The following is a 15677-nucleotide window of genomic DNA, read 5'->3' on the forward strand; positions in this document are numbered from 1 at the left end:
GAAAGAGGACAGTGCTTGCAATTCTGTATTGTCAACAAGTAGGAGTTTTAAAATTACTGAAAACCAAATAATGTCCTCAGTTGTAAAATATCATACTCTGTACATCAGACTGGTAGTCTGAAAGGATACAGTAGTTGAAAAGGGTAGAGTAATAGCACCACTACTCGCTATCATGCAAAGGACCAGGGCATCCTGAATCCAGGGTCTCCACAAGAAACCAGTGACCAGTGGCATCTTTTCCGCAATGGCAGAAGAGCATCACCACACTGCCTGGCTCAGAGCCAGCAAATGTAAAATAAAACAATGTTCTTGCATTGTTTTATTTTGCCAGGCTCTTAGCCAGCGCTGTAGGGAGGGCACGGCATAGGCATGCCAGGGGGAGAAGTGCTACGTGCACTCCACTCCCTAAGTGCTCATGTGTGTTTGGCCGGCCATCTCAGGCCGACCAAAACACACATGCGCACTTAGGTGTTCTCCAGCCCAGCTGCATTGAGCAGCCAGGCTGGAGAAACCCCACAGACTTCCTGGTCTGAGCAGGGCATCTTTTGAGCCCTTTCAGCCCAATCCCTGCGCTGTTCTGCAGCATGGGGATTGGATGGGAGTCTATCCCAGGAGCTGCTGGGACCCAGGCAGAAGAGGAGAGGCAACGTGAAGCTGGAGGCGGCCGGCACCTAAAGCTAAGTTATTTCTAACCCTTGTGTGACCTCCCCCCTCCCACTCCCACCCCACCACCCTTTATTCATGGCAGCCGCAACTGACAGTGACCAAGCACTCGGATGGAGAACAGGTCGCTGTTGTTGGAGGCATGCCTAAGCAAGGAGCATGGCACTAGGCAAGTGCTATATCTTGATCCTGGAAGACATTGCTAAGCATCCAATGTTGAGAGTCCGTTGCACTGTAATAGAAGTATCTTCACCAGGATATATATAGAAGTGCCAAGACTGATCAGGAAGCAGTAGGAAAATGAGCTCATGCATAGCAGGCAGGACCCAGCTTCAACTACACCGTGCTCAAGATGAAAGTATCTTCAGAAACCGTGAGTAAGACAGAGTCCTAAATACAAAGCGTCCATGCAGCTGCTTCCAGATTGTCTAAATTAAAACATACATGCTCTCTTTCAACAAGAGAGTAGTGCACAAACTGTGTATTGTTATTTTTGAAGGTGTTCTGGGTCTGCTTAGAGAGAGCTTCACTTCTCTCTCAGCATTCACACAGTCATCAATCCATTGTACAATCTCTTTATCCAGAGTCATTTATCCATATCCATCAACAGGCTTTCTTCTACACGATTGCTTCCATTTGCAAAAATACCATCCATTCAAACCACTAATTAACCCACATCGATCTAAATACAATCCATCTATCCACCAATCCATCCATCTATTCTACCACATCACTCCAGGTGTCCCTCTTGACCCTTCCATCTATTAAAATCCATTCCTCTATCCATTCGTCCACACTTTCGTATCCCCATTAAGACCTCCATCTACAGCTATCGCTCTATCTATGCCGAGCCGCACACATTTCTCCATGTAGCCTCGCCCACCTGCCCATACCCCAAACCAATCCATTCTTCTACACAGTAACTTTCCCATCCATCATTGATCCACACTCATCCAATTCATACAGACATCTACACTCACTCATCCATTTACCCACATCCATAGAGTCAGCTACACTCACTCATCAATTCACCTGCAACCATCCACATACACTAACTAATCCACATGAATTTATCTAACCATCAACAAGCATCCAGAATTCAGCTCTATTTATTTAATTGATCCAATCCTTTCAATAACAATCATCCATCCAGGCATATCTTGCCAGTCATCCACCCCAACACTCCATTCCCAACCACAGCCTTCTATTCTTTCCCAGGGAGAGTGGAACCAAACTGTCCCTCAACTAAAATAACATACAAAAATTCCCATCCATCAAAACATGTGTGTTTGTATGTGTTAGCTATCGTAGACAAAGGTCCCATGAGTGTGTTAATCAAGTGTTAATTCACACACATTTCAAAAATATATATCTAGCAACTAGTGCAGTAAATAAATACACACACTTAAAATAAGTCAAATCTCTATACTTTGTCAATGCTGATTATATTTCAAAATGTTTCTAATGTAATAAACCCTTTCAGGCTTCAGATTTTATGCAGCAGTGAAGATCCGTGGCCTTTCAAAACTTACAGTTCAATTCATTTATCTCACTTAAAATTGGTTTCAGATATCTCAGACATCAAATCTACTTCATCCATACCATCCTTTGAGCACATTCTGGTCAAATGCCCAGTCTCAACTTCCTTTCTATATTTATCAATGCCTCCTTTATAGATCTCCAGACCAAACTACCCCCTATACACATTCATGCCAAGATATTCACTGTACCTTAAGGTTCCAGGAACTCATTTCATATAGGTAATTACCTTTGTCACATGGCAGGCCCTTAGGTATACCAACATGGTTCACCTCCATCATAAAATTAAAAAGACACATTAAAAACCAAATACTCATAATGTCCCTCTACTGCAAGTGAACTCACAACGTATTAACAAGTCCGACCTCCACTACATGGCTTTTTCATGCAAACTGAACAGCAACTTTGAAGCCCATACAATCTATTTAAGCAAATCTAATTTTATACTACCACAATGCATGGGACGCATGAGTAGTATTGTATTGTATTGCATCAAAGCATTTATATAGTACTTACTACCCCTATGTGGGGCATTGAAGCTCTTGTAGATGGAAGTATAGCAAAACAGCCTGAAAACAAATCAACTTTCTTGCTGCATTGAAATTCTCACTAATAAAAAAAACTAAGAGATTACCCTTGTACTCTCTAGCATTCTAAACCTACAAATTAATAGATTAAGGTGAACATCCTTATTTCACGGTAAAAACACAGCTCGACACATTTCAGAAGAAGAAACAAACAATTTTAACCTTCCAAGAGTTGATCTTAACTGTTGGGATTCAGGAGTAGGCAATACTCCAAATACCTGTTCTCAGCCAACCACGCCCTAGGTAACGTATCCATAGCCAAAGAAATCAAACCAGATTCAAGAAAATACACTTGTGCTCTATCTCTTACCATTTGACATTTCATAATTCTGGCCACAAACATATCTGGCCAAACTAAAGGCCAACATCATCTAACCTCACTCTTACTCTATCTTTCCTATGAGGCTCCCGTATTTGAAGCTATTTGTGAAATACTTTAAGGCCACTGCATGCAAGCTACAAAAAGGCTTGTGAGCAACAAGTAGAAATACTCAATATGAGTATTTAATTCCAATGAGAAATTACTATATCTTGATATCACTGATTTCTAGGCCTTGATTTGAGTTTTCCTCAAATCTTTTAATGAAAGTATAAGGTAGTAAAACAGCCAAAAAGAACATAGGTTAGCCAACACGTGTTTTACCCTTGGCCTGCAAGCCGGGGCTTTTTCAAGGCGTTTAAAACTTAAGCGTGTCCCGATTGTTGTTCAGTGTTCAAAATTTATTCAGACTATGTTAGCGTAGAGCTCATAATGTGAGTGTGAGACCGTCTACAGCCGACAGATTTTACGGACGTATGACACTGCTATGTTTAGTTTTACTCAACTGGCATGGACGGAGCTGAATACAGATAGACGGTCTCACACACACAATATGAGCTCTATATGGAAAGGATTGACTCAAAAAGTGACTTTTGGAACAGAAATTTAAAAAAAACATGAAGGTTTATTCCAAAATTCAAAAGGGTAAAATACAGAAATAGTAAAGTGCAGATGCAGCAAATATTAATTACATGCAGAGAGATATTGCCATGAAGAGTCTCAGTAATAGGAACAATGCAGGATACTATGCAAAATTACTAATAGGCCAGGTCTCAAATGTGCAGCAAAATCAGTAAGAAATTGGGTCTACTGTAGTACAGAGACGATCTCAAAAGAGTTCTGGCTCAAAGTGAAAGTCAAGGGTTTATTTAGTCATTTTCTCCATAGGAAAGTATTAGAACTACAGCGTCATAGTTGTGTGACCAAAGAATTACATTTTCAACAAATCGAATTACAGAATTTTTCAAACCACCACAAAACGCTACAAGCTTAGCATTAACTTACAACATGAATATTGATTCAAACACTATGACCTAATGCCATCTGGAAGGGTCAGAACACACTTGTTACATAAACAACAGAGAAACACAGTGAATGTAATACGACATGCAATCGGAAGGTCCTTGAAAAAGTGTTACAGTAGGCCCTGCCACAGGTTTTTTTTGAGATCAGTGTCATTCAGAAATAAACACATTTACGTCTTGTGTGACTATGTACAACAGAATTAAAAGCCGAGAATAAAGATAATGTTGTGACATCCATTTTGGACATGATGGAGTTGAGGCCAAACTGAGGCCTAGCATAAGCCATGAAAACACACTTTGTCAGGTCGTAAAACAATTTCTTAAACTTCAACAGTTTTATGACAGTATACATGCCATACCCCCTGGAACCGTTACAGGAGGCCTGGGAATCAGACGTGGGCCTTCTTGAGGATGACAACTGGACAGAGGCCATACAGAGCCCTATAGAGATAGCGATAAGGGCACGGTTTCATCTTGTCCAGCTTCGCATTCTTCATCGCTCATACGTCCCTAGGACAGTACAACATCGTATTGGTTATTGTGGGTCTGACAAGTGTATGCGGGGATGTAACGAGACTGGGACGTTCTTCCATATGCTGTGGTAGTGTCCACTGATACAAAGGTACTGGACAAAGGTGGCTCAGGTCAGGTCTGAGGTGGTGGGTTCCACGGTCCCGGTGGATGCTAGGTGGCATATCCTTGGAGTCACAGGGGATGTTGTATGGCCCAAATGGGCGACGGTCTGGCTCACATTAGCGGGCATAGTGGCGAAACGAAATATAGCCAGACTATGGGGGGGGGGAGTGAGGTTCATTCTGTGGGAGGCTGGAAAAGGGATCTCGGTTGGTGTGAAAGGGCTGGGCATACTGTGTATCAGAGTAGAGAGTGCCCACGGAAGTGGGAAAAGATGTGGGGGGCCTGGATGGCATATCAGGGTGATTTATTGACCGATAGAGGGGCATTAACTACCAACGTGCGGGGGGGGGGGCTCTTGGGAGAACAGGGATCGCCTTAGGAATATTAGAGAACTAAGGGAAATGTACATAATGAATAATGCTATGTAACTGTAATTGCTGACCCACTGCTGAATAATTTGTCCCATGGAAATGGAAAGCATTTATTTGTTTTTTGTCAATAAAATTGTTTAAAAAAAGAAAATTATGCACAATTTGAATAAAACAAAAGCACATTCACTAAAGTTCAGGTCCTCGCTACAAAGATCTGAAAATTACTAAAATGATGTAAGTCTACTGGCTCACACTAGTCAGAGAACAAACACTTGTTGTGACCGCAAATTCAAAATCTGGTGATATCTGTAAAGGGACAGAATGTCACACAACCAGAACATGCAACACCACTGGGCAGGGACTAAAGCAGGACAGGAAGGAACAAGTCCTCATACATATTTTGGACAAATCATTGTACAGATCATGGAATACCTTTTACTTTGTTGCTTTATCTACCTCACAATGCTCAGGGTTTTGGGGTGAGACAGATGAAAAAAAGCCAATGACATCTGCTACCACAATGGAGACAGAACAGAGCTCTCTCATGCTTAGTTCGTCCTTGGTCTTTCACAGCAGGTGAAGTAATGTGTCCTGGTCAGAGAGTGAGTCATGTGCCCATGCCAGGTAGGGAAGGTTTTCCTACACATGCTGTTTCAGATTTCCCAGCGAGAAGACAAGAAAAGTATGTTTTAAAAAGTGCTGCAGCTCTGATGAGAAGAATCACTCTTTCACCAGTCTTGGAGAGAAAGGGCAAAAGTGAAGAAGGAACCAAAGTCAGGCACATATCCTTCCCAAGTATAAAGGAGGGAGTGGGAAAACAACTCCCCATAATGGTATATAAGAAGGATACAGCAGTCACTGTGTGGGATGAGATTGTCTCTATTGACACCTGCATTTTCCTCTGCCTTCCAATGAAGACTATCATTCTCAAGAAGACTTCTCAGAGAACTGATTGAAAGAGAATTTAAGATATTGTTGCCAAACTCTGAAAAAAGGGAAGGAAAATTATACTAGTAAACCTGTGAACCTGTAATTGCATTCAAAGAGAGCATACACCATGATTGAAGATATTTGTGGTGTAATCTAGAATTAAGAAATATCCAGTGTGAAAAGCAAAAAGAAAAAGAGAACCTTATCTGTAAGGCTTGTCAGAAGTGGGATCGAAAAGCTCTCCGAAACATGGAATTGCTTCTACAAACAAATGTCAAAAGGCCAACAGCAAGGGCTCCCACTCAGCAATAGTGTCCCCAAATAGAGGATTGTCAACACTTACAGCAAGTCATTCAAAAACAAGGGGGACATTAACTGGTGGTGAACAATAAATATAAAGAAGTACCTGTATTGTGACAAACCAGTGAATATAAATTATTGCCCCAAGGGTACAGACCTTATCAAGTGATTTAGAAAGTAGGAAAAGTGACATTTCGAAGTGCCCAGCTGAATGGAGTATCCACATCCCAATTGCATCATAGTAACATGCTTAAATAATGGGAGGAACCGAATGGACAGGTGGGCATCAGCAACTCTCAAGCAGCCAATGAGGATGAGAGGTATCCTCAATTCAGTCTCTGACCTCAAGAGTAGACTTGTTACAAAAGACTGAACACCCCTCAAAAATTGGCTCTCCAACCGGTCAAGCAGACAGTATGATCAGTATTATATGCTGTCCCAGGAAAAAAACATTTGACTAACTATTGAATCTTAACTAAAGGAGGGGTGAAAATCAGGATAGGGCCTTATCATATTCCTGAGGCAAGTTGATAAGCTGTAGAACAGGAAGTCAAAAGCAATTTGGTTGCAGTGACTGGTGATCTCCTATATTTCTAGTACTCAATCCCAGAGGATTCCTCCAGTTTTGCATCAACTTCAAACAATCCCATGAAGATAAACTTATAGAAGATTTGGAGTGATGAAGTCTAACGCCAACCTGAGAGCCAAAAGTGGTTATTGCCAAGTACCCTTGAATTTCGAAGATAGAAAGAAATCTGACTTCTCCACTCCACTCTCTTCCATTTCAAAGTTTTGCCATTTGATTTACATGTGGCTTCAACTACATCTCAATGACAAATAAACAAGATCTTACCCTCACACTGAAACTATTCTTCAGAGCTCAATATTATTATTCTCTCAAGTCCAGCCAGAGAGATACATGTATTTGATCTGCAGAATGTGCTGCAACAGAATAGGCTAGCAGTTAATCCAGTAAAATAGAACTTTGCAGTTTGTCAGAAATTTGGAATACACTTTAGGAAACAGTCTGTGTCCAACGCCAGGTAGAAAAATTGAAGGCCTTTGAGCACATGCCAACGCACATGCCAAGGAGATTAGACCATTTCTAGGATTCACTGGGTACTAACACAGATTTATTTCTAATTTTCTACACTAGCAGCTTGCCTGACAACTTTATTACAAAAGAATGTACCTAATCAGGGGCTGACATTGCTGACAAAGTCTTCATCAAGCTTAAACACACTTTGATGATGAAACATGAATTACAAATAGGGCTGTGTAAATTTTAAATTAGGCCTACTTGGTGAGTAACATGGTTCACTGAGTTGGCACACCCATACTTGCCCACTAGTTTGATTGGCCATATGAATGAAATGTCGCTGGTGATTTTACTTGAGAATAAACATCACTGGTGATGTTTTAGTTACCACATGATTTCGAAACAGTCAATCCAACTGCTGGAAGTCTTGAAACCTGGCACACCATTTCAGGCAGGGTGGCCTGGGCTGGCTAGGAGGCTCTTCCTGCTGACTGGTAACATGGCCTGTGGGGACCAGGCCAGCCTGGGAAGTTATGGCTTCAGCTGTGGATTACGGGAAATGTTCAGCCTGCAGGAGCCCCAGACTACTTCTCCCAGTCTGATGCCACCTTGCCCAGCTCAGGATAGGTGGCTCTGCCTGGTGGCTGAGCCTTCACAGAGGTCCCAAATCTGTTCTACTCCCCAGATGGGCACAAGGGTCCTCCTTGGTTTGCAGCCACACTGTCCTGGGTAGGCAATGTCACCCCAGTCCATCAGCTCATGCTGCCCTGTGTTTGTGCCTTCCAACTTCCTGGAGACATGGTTTGGGGAGTTAAGGTAGGTTAAGCCCCCAACCCAGAGGAGACATAAGTCATTTAGCTGCACCAATCAGCCTTCCAGTCATCTGACTGGCCAACCAGCGACCAGATGGCCCAAATGATCTGGAGACCAGATGGCTCGGGCCAACTTGGTGACCAGAGTGCCCAGACGCATAGCATCCGATGACGACCAGAGCAGCCATGCAAGACAAGGCTAGCACTTAGGAGGTACCTTCCTGGATCCATGATCCAGCTTACCTCGCGGCGACTCCATTGATGCGTACTTCAGCTATATGATCGCCCTGCTGACTTGTGAGGAGCATGCTCCCATCCGGGCACCCGCAGTGCAAGGTTCGAGGGGAAGGCACCCATGCTGCGAGACACGTGGTGGAGGCAGCCTCCCACTAGCCAGCACCCCATCCCTCCCACCGGTAGGCAGCAGAGGGACACCAGGGGGCAGGCACCTAAGGATGGAGACAAAAGCTTCGCTCAGAGAATGACTTTCAATAGATCACATTGCAGTAGCTACTCTGCTAGTTATGAAACCCTGACCCAGAATCAGGACATCTACGAATGATTGAATACCAGGTGCCCAACAAAGCGGGAATTCTGACTTAGAGGCTTTTAGTCATAATACCACAGAAGGTAGGTTTGCCCCATTGGCTCCTCAGTCAAGTACATATACCAAATGTCTGTGCCTGTGGTTCCTCTCATACTGAGCAGGATTACTAGTACAACACAACATCATCAGGGTAAAACTAACCTGTCTCAAAACAGTCTAAACTCAGCTCACATTAACCAATTAGTGGGTGAACAATCCAACGGTTGGTGAATTTTATTTCTCAATGATAGGAAGAGATGACAACAAAGTGTCAAAAAAAGACGGTTCTATGCCTCTGAAAGGTTGGCCACCAGAAGACATATATCCTTGTGTTAAGAATAGTGGAACTTGAGCTCTCTCTATAAAATAATTTTGAACATTCCCATATGGAACTTGTTGCCTATTGGTCTTGTGCCTATATGTAGCCTTAGATGGAGGTTACCACCCACTTTGGGCTGCATTCTCACGCAAACCTGACTACGAAGACCCAATCTTGCCATGCAAGAGGCCACTACCGGCCTATCACTGTTGGACCCGGCCTCGTAACATGGCTCTACTGGTCCCCACACCACCTAACCTGGTACCGGCAGCTCCAATCCCCCGGCCTAACCGATCCTTTCCACCAGAACACACGCACCCGACCCGGACATCCTCGTCCATGGCCTCTCTCCCTTCGGCCACCCCGGGCCCGCGTGCCCACTTCATGCACCAAGATGGCCGCCCGGCCCCAGCGCGACCCGGGCCTAGAGGCGCCACTCCGGCTGGAGGACATCACGCTTCCAGGGGATGAGAGAGGGAGGAGCAGTTTCTATCGCACCTCTGGACTCCCCTGGGACGATGGGTTTCGATCGGCCCTCCGGCCTCCCTGAGGGCTGGCTCCACGCCTGCTGGGTGTCTGGGACTCCTCCCGACCCGGCCCTGAAAAGATCACAAGACAATGGCAGGAATCCCCGACAAGCGACCCCCAGGTGACAAGACCCCTGCCTGCACAGACTCCGGACATCAAAGAGGGGTCGACCTATAACAAGGGGTGCTCTGGGACTGTCCGGCAGATTCGACGCTGGAACAACGAGAGCATGCTGACGCGGTCGCGGCTCCTGGAACTTAGAACCACCTGAGCCCTGCTGAGTGACTCGCGGCTCCCTGAAGATCGTAAGACCTCCGAACTGTACCTGAGCCCTGCTGAGTGACTCGCGGCTCCCTGAAGATCGTAAGACCTCCGAACTTGTACCTGAGCCCTGCTGAGTGACTCGCGGCTCCCTGAAGATCGTAAGACCTCCGAACTGTACCTGAGCCCTGCTGAGTGACTCGCGGCTCCCTGGAGATCGTAAGACCTCCGAACTTGTACCTGAGCCCGCTGAGTGACTCGCGGCTTCCACAGACTCCACCGGTCCCGCCGGACCCCACGACAACCAGCCTACCCCCCAGCTCGAGGATTGTGAGCTGTGCGCCGGGTACGTCCTGGCCTTGAACCCTTTACCAGAGACTGTCCCGCTACCCCCTATCCCTTCCGAGACTCATTGAGCCCGTGCTCTCCTTGTACATATTTGCAGTGCTAACCTGTTTGATAAAGATTGGTTCCTAAGAACGCACGGTGTGGTGTTTCTGTGTCGTGTGGTGCCAGAAGTACGATCCTCGATACGAGATTTCTCCTCCTGAGGAGTCTCCCGCCAGTGCCCGGCTGCGATACTTTGAGGGTGGGTCTCAGGGTAGTCAGGACCCCCTTTACGGGCTCCTCTGAGGTCGCCGTCTAACATTGGTGGCAAGCGACGGGATTCGGGCCCATCACCGAGAGATCGTACCGTGAACGACGGACGCACTACCGACAAAGATGGCAGAAGGAAACGCCATGATCCCCGCAGAAATCAACGCCAACAGAGTGTTCCAGGTGGAACAACTAGAAGAATACACACACAAAGAACTAAAGCAATTCTGCAAAGAACTTAGAATCGCTACCACCGGTCTCAACACCAAGGAAGATTTGCAGAAAGCACTGAAAGCCTGGGTGGATGCCGGGGCCTCCCGCCCGGAAGACACGGGGGAGCGCCCCGACGAGGCCGAACCCCCCCAAGGCGAAAGCAGCAGCAATCAGGTGCGAGGCATCGTACCAGACGGGGGCCTATCCCCGGAAGAACTCGCGGACAGAGAGAGAAGCCGCAATCACGAACTCGAGTTAGCTAAACTCAAAATCGAAGGCGAATTAAAGTTAGCGGAGAAAAAGCTAGCAGTAGAGCAAATGCGCGTGCAAGGCGAACTAGAAGAGAAGAAGCTCCAACGGGAACACGAAGGAAGGAAGCTCCAACTAGAGCACGAACGCAGCTTGAAAGAAATCGAGCTCAAGGCCAGAAGTGAGGAAGGGAGGCCCCCGGGAAACCGAGAGGCGACCTCCCCGGCGGAGCAGAAAGTCCACATCCCCAAGGACGTGGTCAAGGAATATTATAAAAACGATGACATTCAACAATGGTTCAGGGCCTACGAGGTCGCCATGACCTCCCATCGGGTCCCGCAGAAGGACTGGGGGGCAGGGTTGTGGGGACGGTTTCTGAGCGAAGGAAGAGACACCCTGCTCGACCTACCCCTCTCTCTGCAGACCTCCTACAGCCACATGAAAGAGGCTCTACTCACAAGGTACGGTCTCACCCCCGAGATGTACCGCCAGTGATTCCGGGACTGCAGGAAAATCCCGGGCACCACCTGGGTGGAATATGTAAACTTTTTTAGTCGGGCCTTCGATGGGTGGGTCAAGGGCAGCAAAGTCACCACACTTGAGGAACTCACCGACCTCCTGTTGTGGGAACACCTGGCTGCGAACTGCTTTGTGGAACTACGCCAGCATCTGCTTGACAGCAAACTCACCGACCCCAGGAAGCTGGCAGTGGAAGCAGACCGCTGGACCAACACCCGGGTCACCCGGGGCATGGTAGGAGAATACCCCCGAGCCAGTCAGGGACCACCCCGCCAGAGAGGAGGGGGGAACCAGGGAGGACAGAGAGAGTCCCAGCCTAGTCCCCCGAAGACCCAACCTCCACCTTTCCCAGCGCCCCCCCCACCAGTAACCGGACCCCCCGGGAGACGGGGACACAGGGTAACCGTCACTTGTTTCCGTTGCCAGAAGCCCGGGCACTACGCCAATGACCCAGAATGCCCCATGGCCACCCAAAACACCCCTGCAAGACAGATAGCCAACATAGCTCTGGGGGAGGAGGTTGAGGAAACCGGGGAGTGGGAACCCGCAGCCATGGCCCTAGTATCCCTGGGAGATAGGGAGATGGTCCCTGGTAGCCTCCTGCCCTCCAACACGAAGAAATACGGGCAGCTCGTCAAGATCAATGGCCACCAAATAGAGGCCCTGCGGGACACCGGGGCCAGCATCACCGGTGTCCTCAGGCACTTAGTCCCCGAGGAGCAGATCCTCCCCAACGTCTTTTGCCCAGTAATTTCCGCAGATAATAGAGAGAGTATGTGTCAGGTAGCTCTGGTGCCGTTTGAGTGGGGTGGAGTGATAGGTAAACTGAGGGTTGCCGTAAGAACCTCCCAGCCGGTCGACTGCCTCTTAGGGAACGACCTGGAGAGTTCTCCCTGGAAGCACGTCGAGCGCAAGGCCCACCTAGAGATGATGGGGCTCCCCGAGTGGGTGTGCGCCACCACCCGATCCATGTCAGCTCGACTTCCCCCCCTGGGAGAAGTCGAAGACGCCCGGACCGAAGAAGTCAGAGCAGTAACCCCCGAGGGTCCTCCCGTCCCCCCATCGGAAGGGCCCGTCGCCAGCGACGAACCCTCACTGTCCGACACCGCCCCGGTCCCCGAGTTAGGCGATCTACCCGAGTTGGCCCAATGGCGCCACGAGGGTGGGCCCACCCGGGAGGAGTTTTGCCGGGGGCAAGCCACTTGTCCTTCCCTGGTCGGACTACGGCGCCAGGCCGAGGGCCAAGCCGCAGGCGACCAAACTGGAACGCACCGAATTTATTGGGAGAATAGCATATTGTACAGTGAGCAGAAGTCGGTGGAGCTGGGATCCGGACGGGTGCTGGTGGTACCCCTCCGCTTCCGAGACTTCCTCCTGGGCTTAGCCCACGACGTCCCCCTCGCCGGCCACCTGGGTCAAGACAAGACCTACAGCCGTCTCGTGACCCATTTTTACTGGCCTAGAATGAGAGCAGCTGTAGAAGCCCACTGCAAGTCCTGTCCCACGTGCCAAGCTAGTGGGAAGAGTGGGGGGAAGCGCAAGGCTCCCCTCCAACCCTTCCCGGTCGTCAGTACCCCCTTTGAACGAGTCGGGATCGACATCGTGGGGCCCCTGGACCCCCCAACCTCCCAAGGTCACCGTTTCATCCTGGTCCTGGTGGATCACGCCACCCGATACCCTGAGGCGATCCCCCTACGCACCGTCACGGCCCCCGTAGTGGGCCGGGCCCTGATGGGGATCTTTTCCCGGGTAGGTTTTCCCCGCGAGGTCGTGAGCGATCGCGGCACTAATTTTATCTCGAAGTACATGACGTCCCTGTGGCAACAATGTGGAGTGTCCTACAAATTCACCACCCCGTACCATCCCCAAGGGAACGGCCTAGTAGAGAGGTTTAACAGGACTCTGAAAGGGATGATCACCGGCCTAGAAGAGCCCCTCCGGCGTAAGTGGGACGTCCTGCTCCCCTGCCTCTTGTTCGCTTACCGAGAGGTCCCCCAGAAGTCCCTAGGGTTCAGCCCGTTTGAGTTGCTCTATGGACACCCCGTCCGAGGTCCCCTCAGCTTGGTTAAGGAAGGGTGGGAGGCGGCACCCCAGACCACCCCACGAGATGTGTTCCACTATGTTCTGACCCTCCGGAACCAGACCAGGAAGTTCCGAGCACTGGCCGAGGCCAACCTAGAGACAAGCCAAGAAGAGATGAAGCGCTGGTACGACCAGAATGCCACTCTGGTCGAGTTCCAGCCGGGCCAACAAGTATGGGTCATGGCCCCCGTGAAGCCAGGCGCCCTCCAGGACAGGTGGACCGGGCCCTACAAAGTGATTGAGCGGAAGAGTCAAGTCACATACTTGGTGGACGTCCAGTCGCCTCGGGATCCCCTCCGGGTCCTTCACGTGAACCGCCTCAAGCCTCACTTCGTGCGGACAGAACTGAGCCTCCTGCTGGCCACCGATGACGGGGCCGAAGATGAGTCCGATCCCCTCCCGGACCTCCTGTGTGTCAAGGAGCAGGATGGCTCCGTGGAGGGAGTGAACCTCTCCCCAGCTCTCACTGCCCAGCAACAAGAGGACTGCCGCCAGCTACTAGGACAATTTGCCGACCTCTTCTCCCTGATCCCCCGAGTCACCGACTGGTGTGTCCATGACGTGGACACCGGGGACAGCCCGCCGGTGAGACACCAAGCATACCGGGTCCCAGACCGGGTCCGGTCCTGCATTCAAGCTGAAGTCTCAAAGATGTTGACCATGGGGGTGATCGAGCCATCTGACAGTCCCTGGGCCAGCCCAGTGGTCCTAGTCCCGAAGGCAGCGGCCCCCGGTGTCGCCCCCGAGCTCCGGTTCTGTGTGGACTACCGGGGGCTCAATGACATCACCCGAGCCGATGCCCACCCCATTCCACGAGCCGACGAGCTCATTGACCGACTCGGGGCAGCCCGGTTCCTCAGCACCTTCGACCTCACCTGCGGATACTGGCAGATTGCGCTCACCGAGGGGGCCAAGGAGCGGTCCGCCTTCTCCACCCCAGATGGGCATTACCGCTTCCGCGTAATGCCCTTCGGAATGAAAAATGCCCCGGCCACCTTCCAGCGACTGGTGAATAGAGTCCTGGCCGGGCTGGAACAGTTCAGCGCGGCCTATCTAGACGACATCGCCGTTTTCAGTTCCGAATGGAGTGAGCACCTCCAGCACCTCCGGAGGGTGCTAACCGCCCTGCGCCAGGCAGGCCTCACAGTAAAAGCCAGCAAGTGCCAAATTGGGCAAGGATCAGTAGTCTACCTGGGGCACCAGGTCGGGAGTGGCCAGGTCGCCCCTCTACAGCCAAAGATCGACGCCATCGTGGCCTGGGAACCCCCCACCACCCAAACGGAGGTCCGAGCCTTTCTGGGCCTCACTGGCTACTACCGAAGATTCATCAAGGGGTATGGCAGCCTTGTCGGCCCCCTCACAGAACTCACATCCAAAAAACAGCCAAAGAAGGTGCAGTGGACGACCACCTGCCAGGAGGCGTTCGATGCCCTAAAGAAGGCCATGTGCACGGCCCCCGTCCTCCAGGCTCCAGACTACTCCAAGGAGTTTGTAGTCCAAACCGATGCCTCCGAGCATGGCATTGGGGCCGTCCTGTCCCAGATGAATGACCAGGGCCTAGACCAGCCCGTCGCCTTCCTCAGCCGGCGGCTGTTGCCCAGAGAACAGCGATGGAGCACCATTGAGCGCGAAGCCTTTGCCGTGGTCTGGGCACTCAAGAAACTATGCCCCTACCTGTTCGGCACCCATTTCAAAGTCCAAACTGACCATCGGCCCTTACGATGGCTCATGCAGATGCGGGGAGAAAACCCCAAGCTACTGCGGTGGTCAATCTCCCTCCAGGGGATGGATTTCACCGTAGAACATCGCCCTGGTACGGACCACACCAACGCTGACGGCCTCTCCCGGTTCTTCCGCCTCAGCGAAGAGAACCCCCCAAGATGATGGGCAGTTCTCTCCGGCTTTCAGCTGGGGGGGACGCGTGTTGGACCCGGCCTCGTAACATGGCTCTACTGGTCCCCACACCACCTAACCTGGTACCGGCAGCTCCAATCCCCCGGCCTAACCGATCCTTTCCACCAGAACACACGCACCCGACCCGGACATCCTCGTCCATGGCCTCTCTCCCTTCGGCCACCCCGAGCCCGCGTGCCCACTTTATG

At 49.9% G+C, this 15677-nt stretch overlaps 1 protein-coding gene across 1 annotated transcript in view; it reads right to left on the reverse strand.

Annotated features, from left to right (window-relative positions):
• TBC1D22A (TBC1 domain family member 22A) overlaps positions 1-15677 on the reverse strand; it is a 1683159-nt gene that overhangs the window by 1324323 nt on the left and 343159 nt on the right. The gene's annotated exons all lie outside the window — the stretch shown is intronic.

Source organism: Triturus cristatus, chromosome 4_1 (assembly GCF_964204655.1).
Source record: "Triturus cristatus chromosome 4_1, aTriCri1.1, whole genome shotgun sequence".
NCBI classification, from domain to species: Eukaryota; Metazoa; Chordata; class Amphibia; order Caudata; family Salamandridae; genus Triturus; species Triturus cristatus.